The sequence below is a fragment of the Camelus bactrianus genome, chromosome 1 (genome assembly GCF_048773025.1).
Source record: "Camelus bactrianus isolate YW-2024 breed Bactrian camel chromosome 1, ASM4877302v1, whole genome shotgun sequence".
NCBI lineage: Eukaryota > Metazoa > Chordata > Mammalia > Artiodactyla > Camelidae > Camelus > Camelus bactrianus.
In genome coordinates this window covers 95,346,633-95,360,449 of record NC_133539.1, presented here as the reverse complement: position 1 = coordinate 95,360,449, position 13,817 = coordinate 95,346,633, and the positions used below count along the sequence as shown (strand labels likewise).

The 13,817-nt window shown below is 37.5% G+C and overlaps 1 long non-coding RNA gene across 1 annotated transcript in view; it reads left to right on the top strand.

Moving 5' to 3' along the window:
* The window catches only part of LOC141578131 (uncharacterized), a 29,494-nt gene that overhangs the window by 3,104 nt on the left and 12,573 nt on the right, over positions 1-13,817 (top strand). Inside the window, exon 2 of the long non-coding RNA XR_012508078.1 lies at positions 5,239-5,340. This is a non-coding gene — a long non-coding RNA (uncharacterized LOC141578131). The remainder of the gene's footprint in view (positions 1-5,238; positions 5,341-13,817) is intronic.

Below are 13,817 nucleotides of genomic sequence, written 5' to 3'. Positions count from 1 at the left end.
GAGAAATACAATGCCTGGACATAAGCAAAGACGATGAACTAATTATTAACAATTTTCCTGCAAAGAAAAGCCCAGCTCCAGAAAGCTTCGTTGGTGAATCCTATGTAACAGTTAAAGAGATAATACAAAACCCTGAGAAAATAGAGGAGGAGGAAATATTTTCCAACTTATTCTATGAAGTCAGTATTACTCTGATTCTGCATCCGATTCTTCTTGGGGGTTGGTGTCGGAGGGGGGGAGGTCCCCCCCTCCGACACCAACAATGATTCTTCAACACCAGCTGTGTGTCCTACAATTCAGCTCACTCCTGACACTACCAGGACGTGGCATCAAATTCCACATGCTAAGGGCTCAGTCCCACAAGACAGCCCCTGCTTCCACTTCAGATACTAGCTGCAAACCCAGGTCTTTCTGACCAACTAGCTATAGATTGGAGGTTCCAATGATGTTCTCCTCCTTGTGTTTGATTTGCTAGAGCAGCTTACAAAACTCAGAGAAACAGCTTACTTACTAAATTACCAGTTTATTAATAAAAGGATATAACTCAGGGAGAGCCAGATGGACTAGATGCATAGGGCAAGGTTTGGGGAAAGGGTGAGGAGCTTCCATGTGCCACTTCCCCCAGACCCTTGTTCATCAACCCAGAAGTTCTCTGAACCCTGTCCTTTTAGTGTTTATGGAGGCTTCATTACATAAGCATGATTAATTGCATCACAGGCCATTGCATCTCTAGCCTCTCTCTCCTTCCAGGGTGCTAGGGGTGAAACTGAAATTCCCAAACCTGTAATCACATGGTTTGTTTCCCTGGCAACCAGTCCCCATTCTTAGGGGCTTTCCAAAAGTCACTTCATTAACGTAAACTCAGGAATGGGTGAAAGGGGTTTGTTATGAATATCAAGACACCTTTATTGCTCTTATCACTTAAGAAATTCTAAAGGTTTTAGGAGCTTTGTTCCAAAATTGAGGACAAAGACCAAATACATGTTTCTTGTTATTAATTACAATTACCCTGATATCAAAGCCAAAGAGATCACAAAGAAAGAAAACAAACATCCCTCATGAACATAGATGTAAAATCTCAACAGATTTTTAGCAAATTCGATTCAGCAATATATAAAACATATTAAAAAGGTTACGTGTCATGATTAAGTGGGATTTATCCCTGAAATGCAAAATTGGCTTAACATCTGAAAATCAGTTAAGGTAATACACCATATTAATATAACGCAAAACCAAACCCAGGTGATTATCTCAAAGGATACAGAAGAAGCATTTGACACAATCCAGCACTCATTTACGATAACTATCACAGAACTAGGAATAGAAAGAAACCGCTTCATTTTGATAAAGGGCATCTACTAACAATAACAATCTAACAAAATAAGTGCAATAATTGTACACTGCATATTTTTTAAAAAACACCCCTGAGAGAAATGAAAGAAAATTTTAAATAGAGAGACTTCTATGGTCATGAATTATAAGATGCAATGATAATATGATGGTAATTTTCTTCAAAGATTTGTACACTTATTAAAATCTTTATCAAAATCTCAACAGGCCTTTGTGTAGAAAGGCAAAACTTGCTCCTAAAATGTATACGGATATGCTAAAAGCCTAAAATAACCAAAACAATTTAGAAAAAGGAAGAGTAAAATTGGAGGATTTCCATTATCCAATTTCAAAGCATATTATAAAGTTATAATAAAGAAGACAGTGTGATACTTGTGTAAGAGTCGGCATATAGATCAGTGGAAAAGACCTGAGAGTTCAGCAATAATCTCTTACATTTATGATTAAATGATTTTTGATGAAGGTGTCAGTAACACATGAGTGACAATATAGCCTTTTCGTCTAGTAGTCCTGGGACAGTTGGATATCCCTATTTCTAAAAAGTGGACTGAAACTATTATCTTGCTTCATACAAAAAAATTAACTCAAAATAGATCCTAGACTTAGATGCACAAGCTAAAACCGTTGAGAAAATGAAAAGACAAGCCACAAACTAGAAGAAAATACTTCTATTTGTAAGTTATATATCTGATGAAGATCTTATATCCAGAATATAAAAAGAACTCTTAAAATTTAATTATAAGAAGACTAAAAGAAAACAATTAAAAATAAGTGGAAGACTCTTACAGCTCAACCACAACAAAAGATAAACAACCTGATTAAAAAATAGGCAGAAGATTTAAATAGACCTCGCTCCAAAGAAGATACACAAATGGCCAATAAGCACATGAAAACATGCGTAACATCATTAATCATCAGAGAAATTGAAATTTAAAAACAATGCAAAAACATTATACATCTCCTTTAGAGACTATAGTCTGGTTGGGAGAAACAGACATATAAATAGCTTCTTTAGAGTTGTTACAGTGGAAATCTAAATAAGGTTTAGCAGAGACATAAAATTCTGTGGATCAAAACTGTAACAACAGGACAGGCTTGATACCACTCATCAGACTTTCTATGGTGTTTTGACTCCCAGCTGTAGATGGGAGCTCTCCTCCCCTATCACTTTCCCTACCAAGAAATTACAAAAGCCCTCACTTCACCCTTTCTATCATGCTTTGAATAAAGTTTCTTCAAATTTCTATCTCTTGGTGGTTTACTTTTATCTCCTTATTGCTTTTTATTCATTCATCCATTCATCCAGCCAGCCAGCCATTTATTCATTCATTCAATCATTCAGTCATACAATCAGTAAATATGTATTGACTATTAAGACCCAGAACTGTTTTAAGTACTTGGAAATCAAAAGCGAAAGAACAATTATCAAATACCATTGTCTTGATAGAGCTTAGATAGTGAAAGGTTTAAAGTCATTATCTACGGGAAGACATGCACATCATTTTCATCATATTTACAGCCATCTTAATTTTTCTTTCTTTTATTCTTCGCTACATTCTAAAACTTACATCTGTTAACCTTGATGTTTAAACCCTTATGTCCATGCTTCAAACTATTTGATTATCTCATTTAATTTTCTTTTGTTTTCTCCATTATCCCTAGGAATTTTTTTTTCCAGGACTGGTTAAGTATATGTCTTAAACTCCAAGTTTCCTAAAACCATCTTTTCACAGTGGATGAATCAAGCTTGCATTGACTACAAGCCAGAGTTGGTGATCCCCTCAGCAGAAAAACAAATATTGCAGGTTCCCTGCATTTTAGTGGACAAAACCCCTGAATCTGTGCCTAATGGTTACTGCTTGGGGTGTCTCCTTTCCATTGGCCTTGGTGCTCTGACTCTATTCCTAACAACTCTTATTTCTCTGAGTTGGCTCGTTAGGTCTTAGTCTGATTAAACCAATCCACAAGCATCTGTGATCACCAACCATTAACATCACTGGCTAGTCTAATCCAGCAACTATCGGGATGCTTAGATGCTTAAAATAGAAGAAATAAAGACTAAAATTTATCTTGTATCATTTACTGTATTATTTACAACAAACCTAACTTGAAAAAAAAGACCAATTTTAGAAGTTGCTTCTCTTTTTGCAATTAATACTTTTATTAGTTTACCAAAGGAAAACTTAAGTGGCCACAGAAAAACATGAATATTTTAACTAAGATTGTTTTTATTTTATTATGTCAGTCTCTGCCCCTGGTTCCTGGCACAGAGCTCCTAAAACCCTTGTAATTTCTTGTGAGATAAGAATACCAGAATATCTCTTGTTCTAGTATTTGTCCTTGATCCCTTCCCTGACACAGGGCTCTCCAAACCCTTGTAAATTCCTAAGTGATAAGAGCACTAGAAGTACTTTTTATCTACTGAGTTGACTCTGGGTGAGCTCCTGGTGTGGGGATGGTCACAGAAAGGCTATGCCATGATTAGAGGCTTGGTATTTTCAGCCTCACCCCATCCTCCAGATAGGGTAGTGGGCCTGGAAATGGTGTTAAGAGTTGACCCTGCTTATGTGAAGAAGCCTCCATAAGATCCCAACAGCACATGTTTCAGAGCACTTCCAGGCAGGTGAACACACCCACACCAGGAGGGTGGTACACCCCAACTCCACGGGGACAGACACTCCTGCGCTGGGACCTTCCCAGACCTCATCTCATGTTTCTCTTCATCTGACTGTTCATCTGTATCCTTTATCATAACTTAAATAAACTGGGAAATATAACTAAGTGTTTCCTTGAGTTCTGTGAGCTGCTCTAGAAAACCAATTGAACCTAAGGAGTGGGTCATGGGAAACTTCCATTTGTATGCAAGTTGTGGGTAACCTGGGGACTACGACCTGTGATTGGCATCTGAAGTAGGGTGGGAGCAGTCTTGAGAGACTGTGTCTTTAACTTGTGGGATCTGATACTCCCACCAGGTAGATAGTGGTAGAATTAAGTTGTAGGACAGCCAGCTGGTGTCACAGAAAATTGCTTATTGTGGGGAAAACCCCCACACATTTGGTGACCATCAGTATCAGAAGTGAAGTCTTCCATGTGATTATAAAGGAGACACACAGGAAAGAAAGACATACACAAAGAGATCCACTGGGTTGTTTTCAATTACAAGGTGATTTGTGCTTTCTTTCTACACTTTTATATGAGAATTTTAAGCAGTACCTAAAGGTCACCCTTAGAAGCAGATGAAGGAACTAATATTTATTGCCCTCCTATATTAACTAATGATTAAGTGGTAGCACATGACTCACTTAATTCTCATAACAATACTAAAATTATATATATTATTGTTCGTGTACTTTGGAAGAAGTGTAGGTTCAAAGGTGACAAGAAATTTAATCAGGATCACAAGATTACTACCAGCAAAGGAAGGATTCATTCCAGCCTCTCCCACAAATATCTGTCACAGTCTCATTCTACTGTTCTATAGTTAAATTAAAAAAATAATGCTTGTAGTTAGATGAGCGCCTGCATTTACACTAAAAGTTACTGAAACATAGTAAATGTGGCTACACTTTCATTCGAAATTCATTCTTTGTAAAATCTTATCACTGGAAGAAGTTGAAGAAAGGTGTGACTCATAAGTTTCATTCCCTGTGTATTTTCTCTGAGGAGCACTGAGAGATGATTTTTCCCTCTTGACTCTTTAGTCAATTTAACACATGTTCAAGTGCTTTTAGGATAAAGCTATGATGGACATACATCTTTTAGACTGCCATCTTGGGAGAAACATTCATTTCAGTGTTTTGAGGGAGAGAAATAGATCTGAAATTCTTTTTTTCTCCACGTTCACAGATACTGCTACAATTTAACAGAAATCTTTCTTCATTTCACTAGGTCATTGTTTGTGTTATAATTTCAGCGGTGTCTCACTGACTTCGGCCATCAGGGAAACAAAGATGCTTTCAAGGAACTGGCCAACCAAAGAAAGAATTACGGGTAATAATATTTTGGTTTATTTTGTCATAACAAAGATTTCATTTATGCTTATTGTTGATCGCCTCCTTAAAATCCATCCAGAGAAGGTCAAATGATTCTATTTATTTTGATGAAAATATATCTGGACCTAAAATGTCAGCAGTATCACTGAATGGTCACATTTGGTTGGGTTTGGGTCTCGGGAATACAAAAAACCCACATTGGTCATAAAACCATTGGAAAGTGTCAGAAAAGATTTTTAAAGGCAAATAGGATGGCAGAGCCAGCCTCTCCTACAACCACATAAGTACAGAGCTTCTTACTGGCCCAGAGGAGCTTCCCTCCACACCTGCCCAGGTGTGCAGAGCTTGGGTGTGAAGACCAAAACAAGGCTGATTCTGTATCTGCATTGATTACTACCTGTGGGGACAGAAGAAGTGCAATGCTTAATTATTCTCCCCGTAAAACAGTAAGTTAGCCCAGGAACTATATTCAATATCTTGTAGCAACCTATAATGAAAAAGAACGTGAAAACGAATACATGTATGTATACATATGACTGAAACATTAGGCCGTACACCAGAAATTGACATATTATTGTAAATTGACTATACTTCAATTTTTTAAAAAAAAGTCAGTTAGGACGTGAACCCCACCCCCTTACCTTATGAGAACACAAACCCAAGTCCCCTTTGTTTTGCCCCCTTTCAGACATCCTGCCCTACCCATCTCCTAGCTCTCAGTAGCTCCCACCACTCTCAAGCATACCAGGCATGTTCCTGTCTCGATGACTTTGCAGTTGTTATATCCTGTGCCTGGAACTCTTGTCCTCAGATACAGCCACTCAATTTCCTCCCTAAGCTCCCTCAGTTTTCTGTTCCTATCACCTTATTAGAGAAGTCTCTCTGGAGTAGATGGTTTAAAATAGGGTCTTCTCGTCTTCCATCACTTTCTTAAGTTCCCTTGTATTAGTTTTCTTTAAACCCCTGAATCACCACCTTGCACATGACGAGTTTGTTGTCTGTCTGCCCCTACCAGAACTGAAAGAGAGTAGGGACATTCGCTTTACCATGATCCCCCCAGAACTCTGTCCCTAGCACAGAGTAGGATCTCCAGAGACTGGTTAAATGAATTGTTAAATAAAATCAGCTAGACTTATTTTCTTCTTTACTTCAAACATCCAAGTGAGCAGCAGAATGGCTTTATCGCTTTAATTAGCAGGATGCAGAGAAAGACAGAAAGGTCAGGAAGTGGGAAATTTAGGAGGACACTTCAGAAGACACAACCCATGATTTGGGTTAGCCCAAGAAGCTGTGAATTCTGAAGTGACACTATGATCATGATGTTAGTTTTCAACTTTACCCAGTATTTTTTCATTTACTTTTACGGCTTTTCCTATTTATTTCTGGCTTCCTCTTCTGAAAAGATGTAGGCTTTATAATCATGAAGTTAAACTGACACCACCTCCTTCTTAAAAGGAAACAGAAGCACCACTAACACACTTTGCTTAGCGTTAGAAACCCCTATTTAGAAAGTTATTTTTATGTGCTCATTTTTAATATAGTTTCCATATAATGGCTTCTCAAGATAGAAAGCCCTTAATGGGGCTAGATCTAGAACAATCTGATCTGATACTTGGGACTTTGTAGCACGCACATTTTTGCCCAGGAAAAAGAAATGACGAGCTAGCCAAGAATAAGAACGCAAAAGATAGAATGTGGTGGTGGCATGCTACTATTCACTTAAACAGCTCTAAAAATTGTGATTCTCCTATTATTATTTTTTGTGAAGCCAAAAATATGCCTACCATTATAAGCAACGTCTGATCTGTATCTTGTATGTTTTTATGAATAAGATAGCTGTGTTCTGACTTGCTGTTCTATTTTCATTGTGTTGAACTTAGGGTTTTCAGCTTTCTTTTATAGAAACAGAGAAAGGGAGAGAGAGAGAGATCTTTTGCAGTAGGAGAATAGATTTACACTTTTAGAGTTTTTACCCTTAAAGGCCAAGGTATATATATATATATATGCAATAAATTAGTTTCCTTATAAAATAAAATGTGTATTTCATGCTCAAGCATGTTCTTTGTTCCTTAACATTTTATGTATATGGTGTTAAACGTATAGGTTGTCAGAAGCTTTGCAAAGAAGTGAAAAATAATTTATTTTTTTCTTTCTCAGAGCCAACTTAGTGTCACAGACATATATCTTATTTCCCATGATTTAAACTACATACATCTGTTCAAAAGACCTCCCCAATTTGATTCACAGGATTGTATTTTGAGGTATCGTGATTGAAATGAGTTTTTATTTCCATAGTGATTCATGACCATGAGGGCAGCTAAGGGCAAAATTTAATTTCTGATTCTCTAGAAGGGGTGATAACAATGAAGTGAATTGTAATTGAATTCTGAACATGAACAAAGCACAAAAGATAAATTTAGTTTGCAGATGTGCACAAATGCATTATGTTTAGAGTTCAATGCCATTTTAATGTTTTCTTTCTAAATGAGAAAATTACATTCTTTAAATTTTCCAAGACTGGATGTGTTGGTAATGTCCTGGCCACTTCTGTCTCCAAATCAGTTTTTATTGCTTAACTTGTCATTACTGTAAGGAAATTATTTATCTTACACCCAAAGTATTTCAGCTACAGCCTGAATACAGACTGGGTATTTGGTGATCCTATCTGGACACTGCCATGCTAACTGAATATTTTTCTAATTACTGCCAAATTCAGTCATTTTAGGGGGGTAAACTTAAAATATGTACTTATTAAGTGCTAAAGCATAAAAAAAATCAAACAGCCTCTGACTCTGAATTTTTTAATTAAAAATAAGAAATATCATTACTTTTATTACTTTAAAGTGTTCTTAGTTACTATTTTTTAAAATCAAGTCCTTGAGTGGAATTAAGTGCATTTTAAAATAGTAATAGAGTGAAAAGACTTGTAGGATGTACATGAAATAATTAATGTATTAAATAATTAAATCTAGCAACCTTCATCACCTAACCATCTTAAGTAACACTCCTCTTGCCAAAATAAGAGTAAATTATTCCATTAATGCTCAAATTTCCCTAGAGATAAATTTCTTCTAGAGAAGGAAATAGTATGTAGATAATATGCCCTAGAGCATTTAATGATCAATTCCATGCCCAGCTTAAAACACAGCTCTAACAGCTTACTTCTCTCTTTCTAGTTGTTTAGATATGATTCATTAATTTTACTTTAAAATATTCCTAATAATATAATATTAATAGATACAATCCATTGAACATTCATTGCACAGCAGACATGACCAATACATCTTTAAAAAGGACCCTCCCCGTAATGTAGGTGCTATTATATTTCCATTTAATAGAGAATAAAGCTAAATTTAAAAAGTCAAAAACCTAGAGTTGGTAAGAGAGGTAAGCAGAATTTCAACACCAACCTGTTTTACTCTAAGTGTATGTTTATATTATAACCACTTGTTACTTATCACACAGGGAAGTGCTGTGCACTGATCCCCTCCTTAGCATTCCATTTTATGCAGATGGATTGCACGCTGTTTCTTCCTTACCATGCTCCTACCTAGGAGCATTTAATAACTCCATTGTACAGATGGGCAGTCTGTGTTCCAGAAATCTGAATTCTCCTCCCCTACTAGGTACATAACCTTGGGAAGCACATGCATCTCCTTCAAGGATTAATTTTTCAGATACATGAGCATTTGGCTCATGATTCTCTAACCAATGACATAGTCTCCATCCAAGAAACTGAAAATACCTAAGAGATTCCTTGGCAGTTACTGCCATCACATACAATGCTCTTCTCCATAATCCAGCGCCTCTGTCTTGAGCAGATCTTCTGCTGGGAAGGAAATATAATTGACAGTTACATTTTCCCCCTGCCCCAGGGTCAGACTCTGATTCTGGTAAAGCCCTTCCAAAGCCCACCTTCTTCAATCAGAGGCTCTAGAAAATACGTATGTGGACCCTTCCTCTGAGAAAGGTTTCAGATGCTTTGTCAAGATCATTTCCAAGTTAACCTCCAGCTGTATTTTTGGTTTCATGCTTGATTCTCTATAGAAGCACAGTTGCTTTAGCTGAGGCAGTTTATGTCTGAGGTGGATGGTGGCAGTAACCTCTCATTAAAGAAGGCATCCTTCTGCGTGGCCTTCCTTTACCCCCAAGTGGAAGAAGCAAAACGAAGGAATAGGATGAAGAAATTCTCAAAGCTCAACATCCCTGAAGGCAAATTTGCAGAAACGTCTGTTAAGGAAAGACAAAAATCACAAGGGATTTATTCATGCTCAGTAGCTTTGCTTTCTTTTTCTGCTTCTGTGAGGCAGAAGACATGATTTGGCAGGGGCAGGAACAGGAAACTTAAAGTACACAGTCCATCTTGCTTTTCTCAGAGAAGTCTCCCTGTGGTGCAGAAGAAGGATGAGGTGAAGAGGGAAAGCCCAGAGAAACGTCCACGGTTGCTCTTAATGCTTGGCTGCGTGGAATTCTGGGAAGATTTCTGGGCGTGTTTGCAGATGATGCTAGGGAGGACATATGGGGAAAGAAAGAAGCTGAAAATAGAATAAAAGGCAGACAGAAATGAAACTGAAGAAAATCCTTAGAAATTATACAGGGTATAAAGAGCCTAAGAGAAGTTAAAGTTAGTTAAATGGGGGTTATGTTTTCCTCTTAGGAGGGAAGGATGAAAATGAGTGAGGTCATAAATGGAACCCATGACTCCACCAGCAACAGTTATAAATATGGAAAAGTGATGCTAATGAATCTGGGGGTGAGAGAGAGAAAGAAGGGCAAATTGGCCTCCTTGTTAAAACAACGTTACTGAGGCATCACTGCCACCTGGTGGCTAACATCAACCTTGATCCTAGTTGCTTCCTGTTTTAGGGGGAGGGTTCCAACACTTTAACAAAGAAGACATGAAGAAATAAAGTCACGGCCATTCCCTCCCCTACGACCTCTAGTTTGCCCTCTTTTCTAAGGTTCCTCCACTTGTAGGAGCCTGTGCTTGTCTCAGTGGGTACTTATTTCTTCCAGAAGAGAGCAGATCGCTTCATAAGCATTGTAGTTTGCACCGTTATGTATCAGTATTTTTCCTGTTTAGAAGGATCAGTGCATCTTTAATTTTTTAATTTGCATGTTTGATTGGCATCCCTATAGGGAGTTACTAAGCACTCAATTTTTCTTATAAGACATTCGACAACCACTTGGCAGAATTTCACTTTTTTTAACTCACAGCATGATTTGACGAGATGTTTTCTCACAACTGCTCTGTGCTAAAAGGGTCAGTCAAGGGTCTCCAGCGTCCCAGGCTCCGAAGAAATTGTACACTGAGAGGGACGGAATGAGGATGCAGAGAAACAGGGTGAAAGAGAACTTCTTGTAGCTTTGATCTTTGTTGACTTGGTCTCAAAGCCTTGGAACTCAACGTAACTGTGGATTTACAGAGCTACTGACTGTATTTAAAACAAGTTGTCTCTTTAGGTTTTTTCCACCATTGTTCATCAGATTGCAGAGAAGCTGCCTTCCCAGTGTTACTGGCTAAAATCACCAGGTTTCATGAAAACATCTGGGACGATTAAATAATCTGAAAATCAACAACCCTACGCTTTTGCCTTAAAGCAAAAGGAGGCAGATGTGCAGACCTAGACTTAGACTAACGTGGTCACAGGTTCTAAATTCACTCAGTTCGTTTCCTCTGTGTTAACTGGCTCATCAAATTAACTCATAATGATGGCGTCTGCCTCGTGAACTCTAACACAATCACAGCATAAGCAAATGTAAAATAGGAATTTTTAACGTAAACTTCTACTTTCCTCTGTCCAAAATGTCCTCACTTCTTTTTTATTAAATTTTAGTAGCCTATTTAAAGAGTTCTTCATGGGTCCCCTTTCCCTCTCTTAATAGGTAGAAGAAGCGTGTAATTTGTCAAGAGCAAGGAAAAGTGTAGAGGTTTGAGATTAGGCTCGTATCTGTATGTTCCCGACGGAAGTGGATTTTACCAGTAACATATTGCTGATTTCAGATACTGCATGCCTTCCATTAGCCAGTTCAAGTACAGGAGGACCCCTAAAGGGGGCAATAATAATATGAATGCATTTGGGGGAGACAGAATGTCCAAACAGAAGAAAAGCAGTGTTGAATCAGACACAAAAATGTCTGAGTATTTTACTCTTCTGCTTTCTCACTTTATCTAGTCCTTCTGTGGTGTAAAGGATGCCTGCAGATGGGTCAGCTGTATACCACTTCACAAGTTTGTTTTTTATGTCTGCGATGATTGACTTAATATTTTGCTTTAAAATCACCTTTTTATTTAGTCATTTCCTAGGCAATGTAATGCATGAAATGACAATTTTGGTGCTAATGTTTATAACTCTTATTAAAACAATGTAAAACTATTAAAGTAAAGATAAAAATCTACCACTCAAAAGCCAAATCCTGAAAGTTGCAGGGAAGAAAATAAAAATCGTAGTTTTCCACAACATGCTAGATACCCTTCTCTCTTCTCTCTCTCTTTTCTTGATTGCTCTCTGGCTTGCTCTCTCTCTCTCTCTCACACACACACCACCCCACTGCCAATCCACCTAAGGAATATATTGCTTTAAAAATTTAGGAAGAAAATAATTGAACGGAGTGAGAATGTAAAAAATATAATGCTTTAAAGAGGTCAAAGCACCTTTGCACAGAAACTCCCATTTCTTGCCATTTTAATAACAAGGACCAGGCTCAACCTCCTGCACAGAAAACTGGATGAAATACATAAAATAACTATTTTTAGATTTTAGGCAACAGATAACCTGGAACTGTGATCCTTAAGAGAAAGGAAAAAATTTACAGAAGCCTTACAATCTCCCTAGCTTCCTGCCTCGAGGCAATATTTATACACTAGTCGTTGGAGTGGGAAACTCAAAGACAGTTCAATGGTCTTAGGGAGTTGTGGAGCCAGAAATGGAAGTTCAAAGAGGCCGAGGTGGCTGAAAGTTGCAGGAAAGAGTTACAGAAAGGACAGAGATACCAAAAAAACAACAAAAAAGCTCCAGAAATCTTGATTGAAATCACTTTGTTGAGTATACTGCGTGCATGTGAGAGTAAAATTCTACGATGTCAAAGAGCAATCTGGGAGTCATAAGCATAGTAATTCCTGGGCTCACAGAAGTCAGAATGTCCTCTGAGCACCAACCAATCATAGTAAAGAGTCCCCAGTCATCACCTAGGTGCATTCAGTGGAGACCCCACAGGGTCATGCCTTCGAAGCAGAGCTAAATTAACTCTGGAGGGAAAGCTGCTCAAAACCTCCCCTAACAAGTCTTAAAAGAAAGACTCGAAGTGATTAAACTGATCTGCAACTTAACTGTCTGCCGAAATATTCTTTAAGAAAGACAAGATAATCCAAACATTCGACAATGCAGCAGCAACAATGTCCAACATTCAATCAAAACATCATTGGACATGATAAGCAGGAAAATGTGACCCATAACTAGAAAAAAAGTATTTATTTATTTAAACCATTTTTAATTAACATATAAACCGTATTTAATGTTGTGTCAATTTCTGGTGTACAGCATGTTTCAGTCATCCATATACATACATATATTCCTTTTCATATTCTATTTCATTATAGGATACTGTACGATACTGAATATAGTTCCCTGTGCTATACAGAAGAAACTTGCTGTTTATCTAGTTTATATATAGTAGTTAGTAGAGAATATAAACATAATGAGGAGAGAAGTTGAAAATATAAAAATAGGACCCAGGCAACTTCACACACATATTTTACTTTGATCCTTACACCAATCAATGGAGTCATAGCACAGTTTTACTTAACCCCATTTCACAGATGAGAAAACGAAGTCACAGATATAGTAAATGAGTTGCCCAAAGGACAAAGGCTCAATAATTTTTAAAGTCAAACTAGAACCTAAGTCTCCTGAATCCTCAATGTTCTATAGTATTGACAGCACACATCTCTCAGTTAAAGGAGGCTGCTGCGGATGTTAGCAGACCATGATACATTTTCTTAGATCAGTCACAGGGCAAAAATATCAAGGAACACTGTGCACATGTAAGTGCATGTCTCAGTGTGTGTGTGTGAGTGGTGTGTGTGTGTGAGTGGTGTGTGTGTACCTCAGTGTACATGCATTGTGGCTGTACTGTGTAGATTATGTAATTTGACACAATATTTACTCTTATTATCATAAAGCACTTTATAGAATGCTGTGTTCAAACTTCTGCATTGTTACTATTATGGAGATAACTTCTGATAGAACTGGGGCCGACTCTTCCCCCGTTCTAAAGGCAGGGATCCAAAACATCGCTCTGAAAACAGAACTGGAGGAAAAAGGAGCAGGACATTAGTTTTACAACTAAGAGCCACTTTTTGTGTGTGTCAAGGTCATTATAACTCAGGAAAGCGTTTAAAAATTGAACCTACATATTTTTTGTTACTAAACAAATTTCTGAAAAATCAACAATGTGTCTTCAAAATTTCTGTAT